At 37.3% G+C, this 11191-nt stretch overlaps 1 long non-coding RNA gene across 1 annotated transcript; it reads right to left on the reverse strand.

The window, feature by feature from the left end:
* Positions 1-1631: 1631 nt before the first annotated feature.
* On the reverse strand, positions 1632-10105 carry LOC135969064 (uncharacterized). The gene is made up of 2 exons (XR_010584135.1): positions 9893-10105; positions 1632-3139 (listed from the first exon to the last, which is right to left on the reverse strand). It is a non-coding gene; the product is annotated as an uncharacterized lncRNA (long non-coding RNA).
* Between the last annotated feature and the right edge of the window lie 1086 nt (positions 10106-11191).

Raw genomic sequence — 11191 nt, forward strand, 5'->3', positions numbered from 1 at the left:
TCTCTCAGGCTTTAAAAATCCTATTTTTGGCAACAAAATCTATGAGTTTTAGTAAGCAAAGTAAAGTTTAGACCTTTACAAATAATCACTTTAAATGTCAATGGTCTAAATAACCCAATTAAAAGACAGAAATTGTCAGAGGGAGTCAAGAAGCAATGCCCAGACATATAGTTTCTGTAAGGAATCCACTTTAAATATAAACACACATATATATATATAAAGCAAAATGGATGGAGAATGATATGCCATGTTGATACTAATAAAAATAAAGTGGTAGTAGCTGTATTAATTTCAGACAAAGCAGACTTCAGAGCAAAAAAAAAAAAAAAGTATCAGGATAAAGAGGTTTACTACATAATGATGAGGGCCAATTATACAACAGGGCTAACAATCCTTAATGTGTAGGTACCTAACAAAAGGATCAAAATATATGAGGCAAAAAATGATAAAACTGTAAAAGGGGATAGATACATTCACTATTATAATTGGAGACTTTAACATGTCTTTTTCAGTAATGGACAGATTTAACAGGCAGAAAATTAATAAGGACCTAGAGAAAATCAACAGCACCATTAATCAAATAGATTTAATTAACACCAATTAAAAGGTACTTCATCAAACAACAGTAGATTATACATTGTTCTCAAGCTAACACAAAACATTCGCCAAGACTGATGACATTCTGGGCCACAAAACACCTTAACAAATTTGTATGGCTATGAATCATACAATGTCTGCTCTCAAACCACAATGGAATTAAATGAGAAGTTAATAACAGAAAGATAGCTGGAAAATCCCAAAATACTTGGCAGTCAAACAACAGACTTCTAAATAATGCACAAGCCAAAGAGACTCAATGTAAATGTTTATTGATAGATGAATGGATAAAGAAAATGTAATATACACATACAATGAAATATTATTCAGCCTTTTGAAAGAAGGAAATCCTGACATTTGTGACATATGGATGAGTGTGGAGGATAATAGTCTAAGTGAAATTAGCCAAACACCTTCACAAGGATAAATACTGCATAATACCACCTGTGTGATGAATCTAAAATAGTCAAACTCATAGAAGCAGAGAGAGGAATGGTTGTTGAAAGGAACACGATGAGGCAGAATCAAAGTTATTAGACAACGAATACAATTTTCAGTTATATAAGTTGAATAAGTCCTAGGGATATATTGTACAGCATAGAGCCTATGGCTAATAATACTGTATTGTATACTTAAAATTTTAGCTAGGTGTGGTGGCTCATGCCTGTAATTTCAACACTTTGAGAGACTGAGGCAGGAGGATCACTTGAATCCAGCAGTTTGAGACCAGCCTGGGAAACAGCAAGAACTTGGTTCTACAAAAAATAAAAAATAAATTAGCTCAGTGTGGCAGTGTGCACTTATAGTTCCAGCTCCTCAGGAGACTGAGATGGGAAGATTGATTGAGCCCCAGAGTTCAAGGCTGCGTGAGCCATGATTGTGCCACTGCCCTCAAGCCTGGGTGAAAGATTAAGGCTTTGTCTCAAAAAAATTTGCTAAGAAGGTAGATCTTATATTAAGTGTTCTCAACACACACACACACACACACACACACACACACACACACACGAATAAATAAGAAGGCAGGAGAAAACTTTTGAAAGTGACAGGTAGTTTTATGGCATCAATTCATCAATTATGCTGATAGTTTCATGGATGTATACTTATCTCCAAATAACACGGTTTTGTTTAGAGAAGATATCTTTTTTTTAGAAGAAGAAATCTTAATAGAAACTTAAAAATATTTTGAGCTAATTGAAAATGAAATGACAGCTTATCCAAATTTGTGGCATGCAGTGAAAGCAGTGCTGAGAGGGAAATTTATAGCACTGAAGGCACATATGAGAAAAGAAAAAACAAACAAAATCAATAATCTAAGCTTACACCTTAAGAAACTAGAAAAAAAAGGAAGCAAATTGAATCCAAAGTTAGCAGAAGAAAAGAAATAGTACAGATCAGATCAGAAATCAATGACATTGAAAACAGGAAATTAATAAAGAGAATCAGCAAAACCAAATGCTGGTTCTTTGAAAAGATCAATAAAATTGATAAGCCTGTAGCCAGGCTAAGAAAGAAAGTGAGAAGACACAAATTAATAATATCAGAAATGAAAGAGGGGACATCACTAAAGATCCCATGGACATTAAAAGGGTAAGAAAGAAATATTATGAACAACTCTATATTCATTATTTGATAACCTGGATGACCCATTTCTTAAAAGGCACAATCTAACAAAAGTCATGCAAAATAAATATATAATTTGACTAGCCCTATATCCATTACAGACATTAAAATTACCTATTGGCTACTATGCTCACTACCTGGGTGACAGGATCCATACCATAAACCTCAGCATCATGCAATATAACCATGTGACAAACCTGCACATGTACTCCCTGTATCTAAAATAAAAGTTGAAATTTAAAGAAATAATAAAAATAATTTTAAAATATATTAAATAAATATCAATAACCTCCCCAAACCAAAAGTACCAGGTCCAGTTATGTTCACTGGGGAATTCTACAAACATTTAAGGAAGAAATAATACCAATTATTTGTAATATTTTTCAGAAGATAAAAGCAAAGATAATTTCTAATTCATATTATAAAGCCAGCATTACCATAATAACAAAATCAAAGACATTACAAGAAAATAAAACTATAGACCAATATTTCTGATGAGCATAAATGCAAAAATTCTCAATAAAACATTAACATATCAAATCTGACAATACAGAAAAATAACTATATACCACAATCAAGTGGTAATTTTCCCAGGCATGCAAAGTTAGTTCAACATTTGAAAATCAATTAATGTAATAAATCACATCAATAAGCTAAAGAAGAAAAATTACATAATCATATTCAATAAGCACAGAAAAAAATATTTGACAAAATTCAACTCCCATGAAAACAAATCTCAGCAAATTCAGAATAGAAGGGAACTTCTTCAACTTCATAAGAATATATACACAAAATGCACAGCTAACATCATACTTACTGGTGAGAAATAAGAACTTTTCCCTCTAAGATAAGGAACAAAGCAAGAATGGCTGGATAATTTCCTGAGTCTACTTGTAGGTTGTGGTGCTGGTGGTAGCAGCTAGAAAACATAGAAGATAAAAGCATTAATTACATGAAATAGTATATTCTGTACTGCACAGGAGTATTTTTGGTTTTGAATGAAAGCTGTCCCTCGAAAGGATAGCATTCATTTTTTAAGGTTTTGAGAAACACTGGACGACTAGTTTGGATATACATGTTGGCACATTCTGTTTGACCATCTAGCTGGAGAATAATATACTGTTAAGCAAACTTTAACCTAGAGGAGAAGAAATAAGTATTTTCAAAAAAAGAATTAGGAGATGGTAGCCTTGGTCTGAGAAGACCTGGTTCATGAGTCAGTGGAGCATTTTAGGGACACTGTTGTAGTCATGAGTGGTGTCGACAGGGAGGAAAAGTTAATTTTGGTTAAGGTATTGAGCAGCACAAAAAGAGTGTTTTACAAAAATGGAAGGAGTTTATGATAAAACACTTGGATATTGTGGCACAAGGTGTTAAGGCCTTCAAGTTTTCGACAGGTCTTCTGCCTTCTAATTGAATTCTCTGCCTAACAGCCCATTTCATTTGCCTCTGAATGGAGTTCAATTTAATTCATGATCAATAAGTAGCCCATACAGATCTCGGAAAGACAAAGTAATTGAAAGGCAAGGCTTCATGCCACGGACACAGCATGTGGATTTAAATTTCCCCAGTATGAAATATAAGAAGGTAAAGAGGTGTTAATTCAATACTGTATTAGGCTAAATGCAAAAACAGAAGGTAGTTCCACATATGCAAGGATCTTGATGCTATCATTCTCAGATGCAGACAACAAAACTCTTTTGTGTGGTTTCAGTAACAGAGAGATAATAGGTGGGTTTCATCAAGAGTTTTTGTTGTAATCCTAAACTATGGAACGCTTTACTCCAAACTATAATAAATATAATAAATAAATAAATATAAGACTAAACAATGATACCACTAGAATTCAATACATTGTTCCTCTTTCCAATGACACAATATTTTAATGAGCAAAAAAGCAAAAAACAGATGGGGGCCAATTCACCGAGAGGATATAAGAATTGTAAATATATGTACCCAACACTGGAGCACCCAGATATATAAAGCCATTATTATTAGAGTTAAAGAGAAATACAGACCCCAATACAATAATAGCTGGAGAATTCAACACCCCACTTTCAGCATTGGACAGATCTTCCAGATAAAAAATCAACAAAAAACACCAGACTTAATCTACACTATAATATAACATAAATAATGTGTATTCTGCAGTCATTGGATGAAATGTTCCATAAATATCAATTAGATCCATTTGTTCTATAGAGACTATCAAGTCTGATATTTCTTTGTTGATTTTCAGCCTGGATGATCTTTCTAATGCTGAAAGTGGAGTGCTGAAGTCTCCAACGATCATTGTTTTGGGGTCTCTCTCTTTAGCTCTAACAATATGTGCTTTATATATGTGGGTGCACCAGTATTGAGTGCATATATATTTACCATGTTATATATTCTTGCTGAAATGATCTCTTTATCATTATACAGTGACCTTCTTTGTCTCTTCTTATACCTTTTGTTTGAAATCTATTTTTTCTGATATAACTACACTTGTTCTTTTTTGGTTTCTATTAGTATAAAATATCATTTTCCATCTTTTTATTTTCAGTCTATGTGTGTCATTATAGGTGAAATGTGCCTCTTGTAGGCAACAGATCAATGCATCTTGATTTTTAATCCATCAGCCACTCTTTCTCATTTGATTTAGTCCATTTACATTCAATGTTATTATTGATAAATAAGGACTTACTATTGCCATTTATTTATTGTTTTCTGGTTGTTTTGTGACCTTCTCTTCCTTCTTTCCTTCCTTCCTGTAATCCTTTTAGTGGAGGTGATTTTCTTTGGTGGTACGTTTTAATTTCTTGCTTTTTACGTTTTTCGATTGATTGTACATTTTTTGATATGAGGGTGCCATGATGCTTGCAAATACTATTGTATAACCCATTATTTTAAACGGATTACAACTTAATACTGATTGCATAAAAAATTAACTAAGAAGCAATGAAAAAACTAATATAAACTCTACATGTTAACTTCATCTCCCTGCTTTTTAACTTTTTGTTTTTTCTATTTATATCTTATTTTACTGTCTATGTCTTAAAAAGTTTTTTGTAGTTATTTTTGATCTGTTCATCTTTTAGTCCTTCTACTTAAGATATAAATAGTTTGCACAACACAAATACAATGTTATATTATATGTTTTTCTCCATACTCACTATTATCAGTGAGTTTCATACTTTCAGATGATTTCTTGTTGCTCATTAACATCATTTTGTTTATGATTAACTCCCTTTAACATTTCTTATAGGACAGGTCTGGTGTTGATGAAATGCCTCAGTTTTCATTTGTCTGGGAAAGCATTTTTCTTTTACGTTTAAAAGATATTTTTATGGGATATACTATTCTAGTATAAGCATGTTTCTTCTTTTAGCACTTTAAATATGTTATGCCACTCTCTCCCCACCTGTAAGGTTTCCATTGGAAAACCTGCTGCCAGATGCTGCATTGTCTATTTTTTGTTTGTTTGTTTGTTTCTTTTTTCTTGCAGCTTCTAGCATTCTTTGTTTATTGTTGACCTTTGGGAGTGACTATTAAATGCCTCAAGGTAGTATTCTTTGGGTTAAATCTGCTTGGTGTTCTATAACCTTCTTGTACATAAATATTGATATCTTTCTGCGGGTTTGGGACATTCTCTGTTATCCCTTTGAATAAACTTTCTACCCATATCTGTTTCTCTACCTCCTGTTTAAGGCCAATAACTATTATATTTGCCCCTTTGAGGCTATTTTCTAGATCTCATAGGGATGCTTCATTGTTTTATATTCTTTTTTCTTTTGTCTCCTCTGACTGTGTATTTTCCTATAGCCTGTCTTCAAGCTCATTAATTCTTCCTTCTGGTTAATCAATTCTGATGCATTCTTCAGTATATGTCAACTGCTTTTTGCAACACCACAATTTCTGCTTGCTTCTTTTAAATTATTTCAATCTCTTTGTTAAATGTATCAGATAGGGATTCTGATTCGCTTCTCTGTGTTATCTTGAATTTATTTGAGCTTCCTCAAAACAGCTATTTTGAACTCTCTTTCTGAAAGGCCACGTTTATTTGTCTCTCTGGGATTGATGCCTGGTACCTTATTTAATTCATTTGGTGAGGTCATGTTTTCCTGAATAGTCTTGATGCTTGTGGATGTTTGATGAACAGTTTCTGGGCACTAAGTGGTTAGGTATTTATTGTAGTTTTGCAGTCTGGGCTTCTTTGTACCTGTCCTTCTTGAGAAGGCTTTTCAGGTATTTGTAAGTACTTAGTTGTTGTGATCATAAAGTTTTTGGTCACTGCTTCCATATCTGCATTAGAGGGCATTCCAAGTCTAGCAGTGCTGTGGTTCTTGCAGACTCATAGAAGTACTGCCTTTGTTGTCTTGGATAAAATCTGCAACAATTTTCTGGTTTACCAGGCAGAGACTCTTATTCTTTCCTTTATTTTCTCCCAAACAAATGAAGTCTCTCCCCCTGTGCTAAGCTGCCTGGAGCTAGGGGAGGAGCAGGAGTGACACAAGTACTGCTGTGGCCATCACACTAGGACTGTAGTGGATGAGAACTGAAGCCAGCACACCATTGAGTCTCATCAAGGACCCGCTGTAACCACTACCTGGCCACTGCCTATGTATGCTCAAGGCTCTAGGGCTCTCCAATCAGCAGGTGACAAAGCCAGCCAGGCTTCTGTTCTTCCCTTCTGGTGGCAAGTTCTCCTGGGCCCTGGGTATGTCCAGAGATGCCATCCAGGAGCTAGGACCTAGAGTCAGAAACCTTACAAATCTGCCATGTGCTCTACTCTACTGTACCTGAGCTGACACCCTAACCACAAGACAAAGTCCTTCCTTCTTTTTCCTCCCATTTTCATAGGCAGAGGATTCTCTTCCCATGGCTACCACCCCACAGGCCCATGGGGAACACTGCCAGGCTACCACTGGTATTCACTTAAGGCCCAAGGGCTCTTTAATCAGCTTGTGGCAAATTCTGCCACCCTTTGGGGCAATGGGCTTACCTCTGGCCCAATGCAGGTCCAGAAATGCCATCTAAGAGCCAAGGTCTGGAATCAGTGACTGCAAGAGCCCAATTGGTATTCTTTCCCACTGTGGCTGAGCTGGTACCTAACCTACAAGACAAAATCCCCTTTACTCTTTCCTCTGCTATTCTCAAGCAGAAGTCTCTCCCATAGCCACCACATGTAGGAATGTTCTGGGTCACATCTGAAACCAGCACATTTTTGGAGTCTTGCCAGAGGTCCACGGCAAATAGTACCTGGCTATTGCTGGTGATTATTTAGGGTTCAAGGGCTCCTTAGTCAACAGTTGATGAATCTTTTCAGGACTGGGTCCTTCCCTTCAAGGCACTGGGTTTCCTTTTGGCCCAAGGTGTGTCTCAAAATGTTATGCAGGAGCTAGCGCTTGGAATGGGGTCCTCATGACTCTGTCAGCTGCCCTATCCTGCTGTGGCTGAGCTAGTGGCCAAGTTACAAGGCAAAATTCAGTTTGCTCTTCCCTCTTCTTTCCTCAAGCAGAAGGAGTCTTTTTGGAGCTTCACATTAGGCTGGCTGTCTGGTGTTGGGGGAGGGGTGGCACAGGCACTTTTTAAGCGTCCCTCCTTGGTGTCACACTAGGTCATGTGCCCCCCAAGTTTACTGGCTTCAAGCTCAGCATCGCACTAGAACTTTCCTAGACTTGCAGTCCTTGTGGCCTTAACTACTTTTTATGTTTATTCAGGACCCCAGAGCACTTTAGCCCACTGTGGTGAAGCTTGCTGAAACTCAAGTTCTTACTGGAGAGATGGGTGATTCCACTCTGGCTAGAATGTCTGTAAATGCTCCCTCTGTGGACGTCACGTGAGTTCTGCCCCATGTTGCTTTCCACTGACAGGGCAGCAGTAAGTTTTAATGCAAAGTCCCACAATCACTGCAGTTTCCCTCTCCCAAATGCACAGATTATCTCTCTGTACCACGTGGTCACTGCTTGGGGATGGAGGAGGGGTGGTGTCAGCAATTCAAGACTGTATTTCCTACCCTCTTCAGTACCACTTCCAGTGATATGAAGTTAAAACCAGGTACTGTGATCATTCATTTGATTTTTGGTTCTCAGGAAGGTTTTTTTGTGTGTGAATCATTGTTAAATTTGGTGTTCCTATGGAGTGGAAGATCAGTGGAGGCTTCTGTTCAGTCATCTTGCTTTCCCTCCTATTTTTCTTCATTTTTTTAAATCTCTGCATGCATAACCTCTATCAATAGTTCTCCAAGTTCATTATTTCTTTTTTCTGCAAATCCAAACCTACTGTTGAGTTCCTACAGTGATTTTTTTTATATATCAGTTATTGTACTTTTCAATTCCAGAATTCTCATTTGGTTGTTTAAAAAAATTCTCTTTATTGACATTCTCTATTTGATGTGACACTGTCATTATATCTCCTTTATGCCTCTAATCAAGCTTTACTTTAGTTCTTTGAATATATTATAATGGCTAATTTGCAAAATTTTCCTGTTAAATCCAGTTTCTAGTCACTCTTACAGGCAACTTCTGTTGCCTGTTTCCCCCCACCCCCAGTGTATGTGTCATACTCTCCTGTTTCTCTGCATGCCTCAAAATTTTTTGTTGGAAACTGGACATTTGAGAACATATTGTAGCAAATATTAGTACTGCTCCCACAACTTGTTATTATTTTCTTCTGTTTTTTTTAGAATAAATTATTTCAGTGACCTCTATCTCCCTTCCCTCCTCCTTACCACTTACACTGTTAGGTCTCTGATGTTGCTCCTCAGGAGGGCAAAGTTTTGAGTATTCCACGGTTACCTTGGAATCATAGTGGTATTGGTCTAGTTATCTTCCATGTTTTCCCTGATCACACCCAGCCATTTAGCTCCTATTTTACAGTGTCTTGGAGCAGAAATTCAACTATGAACTAATCTAATCAATTTGTATCTCCTTCTAAGGAATAGTTCCTGAGGTAGTACTTATTCTGAACCCAGGCAGGCCCCTCCTGTGTGTTTTATTCCCTGGTTTTCTCCTGCATACTTACTGGCCATATTCCAGGCTATATTTTCATTAGAGGAATGAATATCCTCTTGATTCCCTTTCACCACAACTTTCACTGTTTTTGAGAGGGCTCTTAGGTTTAAATGCCTCTACACTCGTTGCAAATGAATTAAGCTTCTTGGGGAAGAGACTGGGAACTACCTGTTTGATAGCCTGCTTCTTTCCCTCACTCTCCCCACACTCAGGCAAAATCTCTAAGCAAGGTTCTGTAGCTGGAGGTGAGAACAATGGCAAGCTTCTGAGTAAGACTTTCACTCTAGGAGCAGAACACTCAGTGGAGGGGTTTCAGTAGTTTGAGATCTTCTCAGCTTACCTCTCCTGATGTGGAATGACTGCCTCAAAAATCAAGGAAAGGGCTATTGGGTCCCCAATATTCTTAGCATGTCATACTCAAGTTAGAGCCTTCATTTCACAAGTGGGGGTTGAGGCCATGTGTAGAGAGACTCATGCCCATAATCCCAGCAATTTGGAAGGCTGATGTAGAAGGATTGCTCAAGGCCAGGAGTTTGAGACCAGCTTGGTCAACATAATGAGACTCTGTCTCTACAAAACCAAAACCAAAAACCACACACACACACACACCACCACCACACACACACCCTATGTGGGGAATGGGCATAAGAAGGGAGCTCCTACCTCTTGACCACAGTTACCTGGAAAATAGCCTCAGCAACCAGCAGCTGGGTGCAGAATGAGAAATGTGGTTTTACTCCTCCCAAGAAGAATGCTTCCAGATGGGGGAGAGGGAGTCCTATATTCTTGGCTGCTGTAGCCTGGAGTGAAGTTTCTACCTTGCTGATCTGGGAGGAGGAAAGAGAGAGCAGGCTTGATTCATATGCCACAGACTTGAGCAGATATTTCTTCACTTACCGTTTGACCTTAGGACCATTTCCGGAGGCTTTAAGTGTTTTGTTTTCTAAATAATTTTCACCAGTTTTTCTGGAAAGTGGGTTAGCAGAGCTAACCACTTGAGGGATTCCAGAAGTCAATCCCTCAGAGGTCTTTGAACCTCTTCTATTTTTCTGTATATCCACTCTTTTTATTCCATCCAGTCCCAAGGCTTTAAATATAAACTATACACTGATTGCTCTCAAATTTACATCTTCTCCAAGGACCTATCCCCCTAAACTTGAGTCAAATACTGTATGCGGCTTCCTAGTTAACATCTCCACTCAGATGTCTAATAGGCATCTCAAATTTAATATGTCTAAAATTGAACTCTTGTTCTATACCTCACCCTAAAACCTGCTTTATCCATAGTCTTCTCTATCTCAGTAAATAGAATGTTTTTCCTTTTTATAGTATATACAAATTTTTATCTTCCTGTTGCTTTGGACAGAAACCTTGGTATTATTCTTAACTCTTTTCCCCTCCTTATCCCACATGCAATCTGCCAGCAAAATTTAAAAGATCTATCTTTAAAATATATAAAGATTTGACCACTTCTCTCCCCCTGCAGCCAGCTCAAGCCACTATTATCTCTCCTGTGGATTACTGCAATAGCTTATTAACTATTGTAAACTTGTGCCTACCCTCAAGATGTGTCTCCCCTTCTGTCTCCTAACATGCCAGAGTGATTCTGTTAAAACCTAAACCATATCATGTTACTCCTCTCATTAAAACCATTTGATGTCTTCTCATCACACAGAAAGTTATGTTCTCACAATGTCCTAAAAGACTCCACAATATCTTTCCACTCCATACCCAGTTTACTATATGATCTTATCTGCTATTACTGTTTTCCTTCAACCACTCAGCTCCATCCTAGTCACTCTGCTAATTAACACACAAACCTCACATTTATCTCAGAACCTTTGCACGTGTTATTCCCTCTGCCAAGAATACTTTCCTGAGATTGCATTCATATCTCCTTCAGGTCTTTGTTCTTATGACATCTTTTCAGTGGGGCTTATTCTGACCTCCACATTTAAAATTAATGTACTCTCTCTGCC

Source organism: Macaca fascicularis, chromosome X (assembly GCF_037993035.2).
Source record: "Macaca fascicularis isolate 582-1 chromosome X, T2T-MFA8v1.1".
Taxonomy (NCBI): Eukaryota; Metazoa; Chordata; class Mammalia; order Primates; family Cercopithecidae; genus Macaca; species Macaca fascicularis.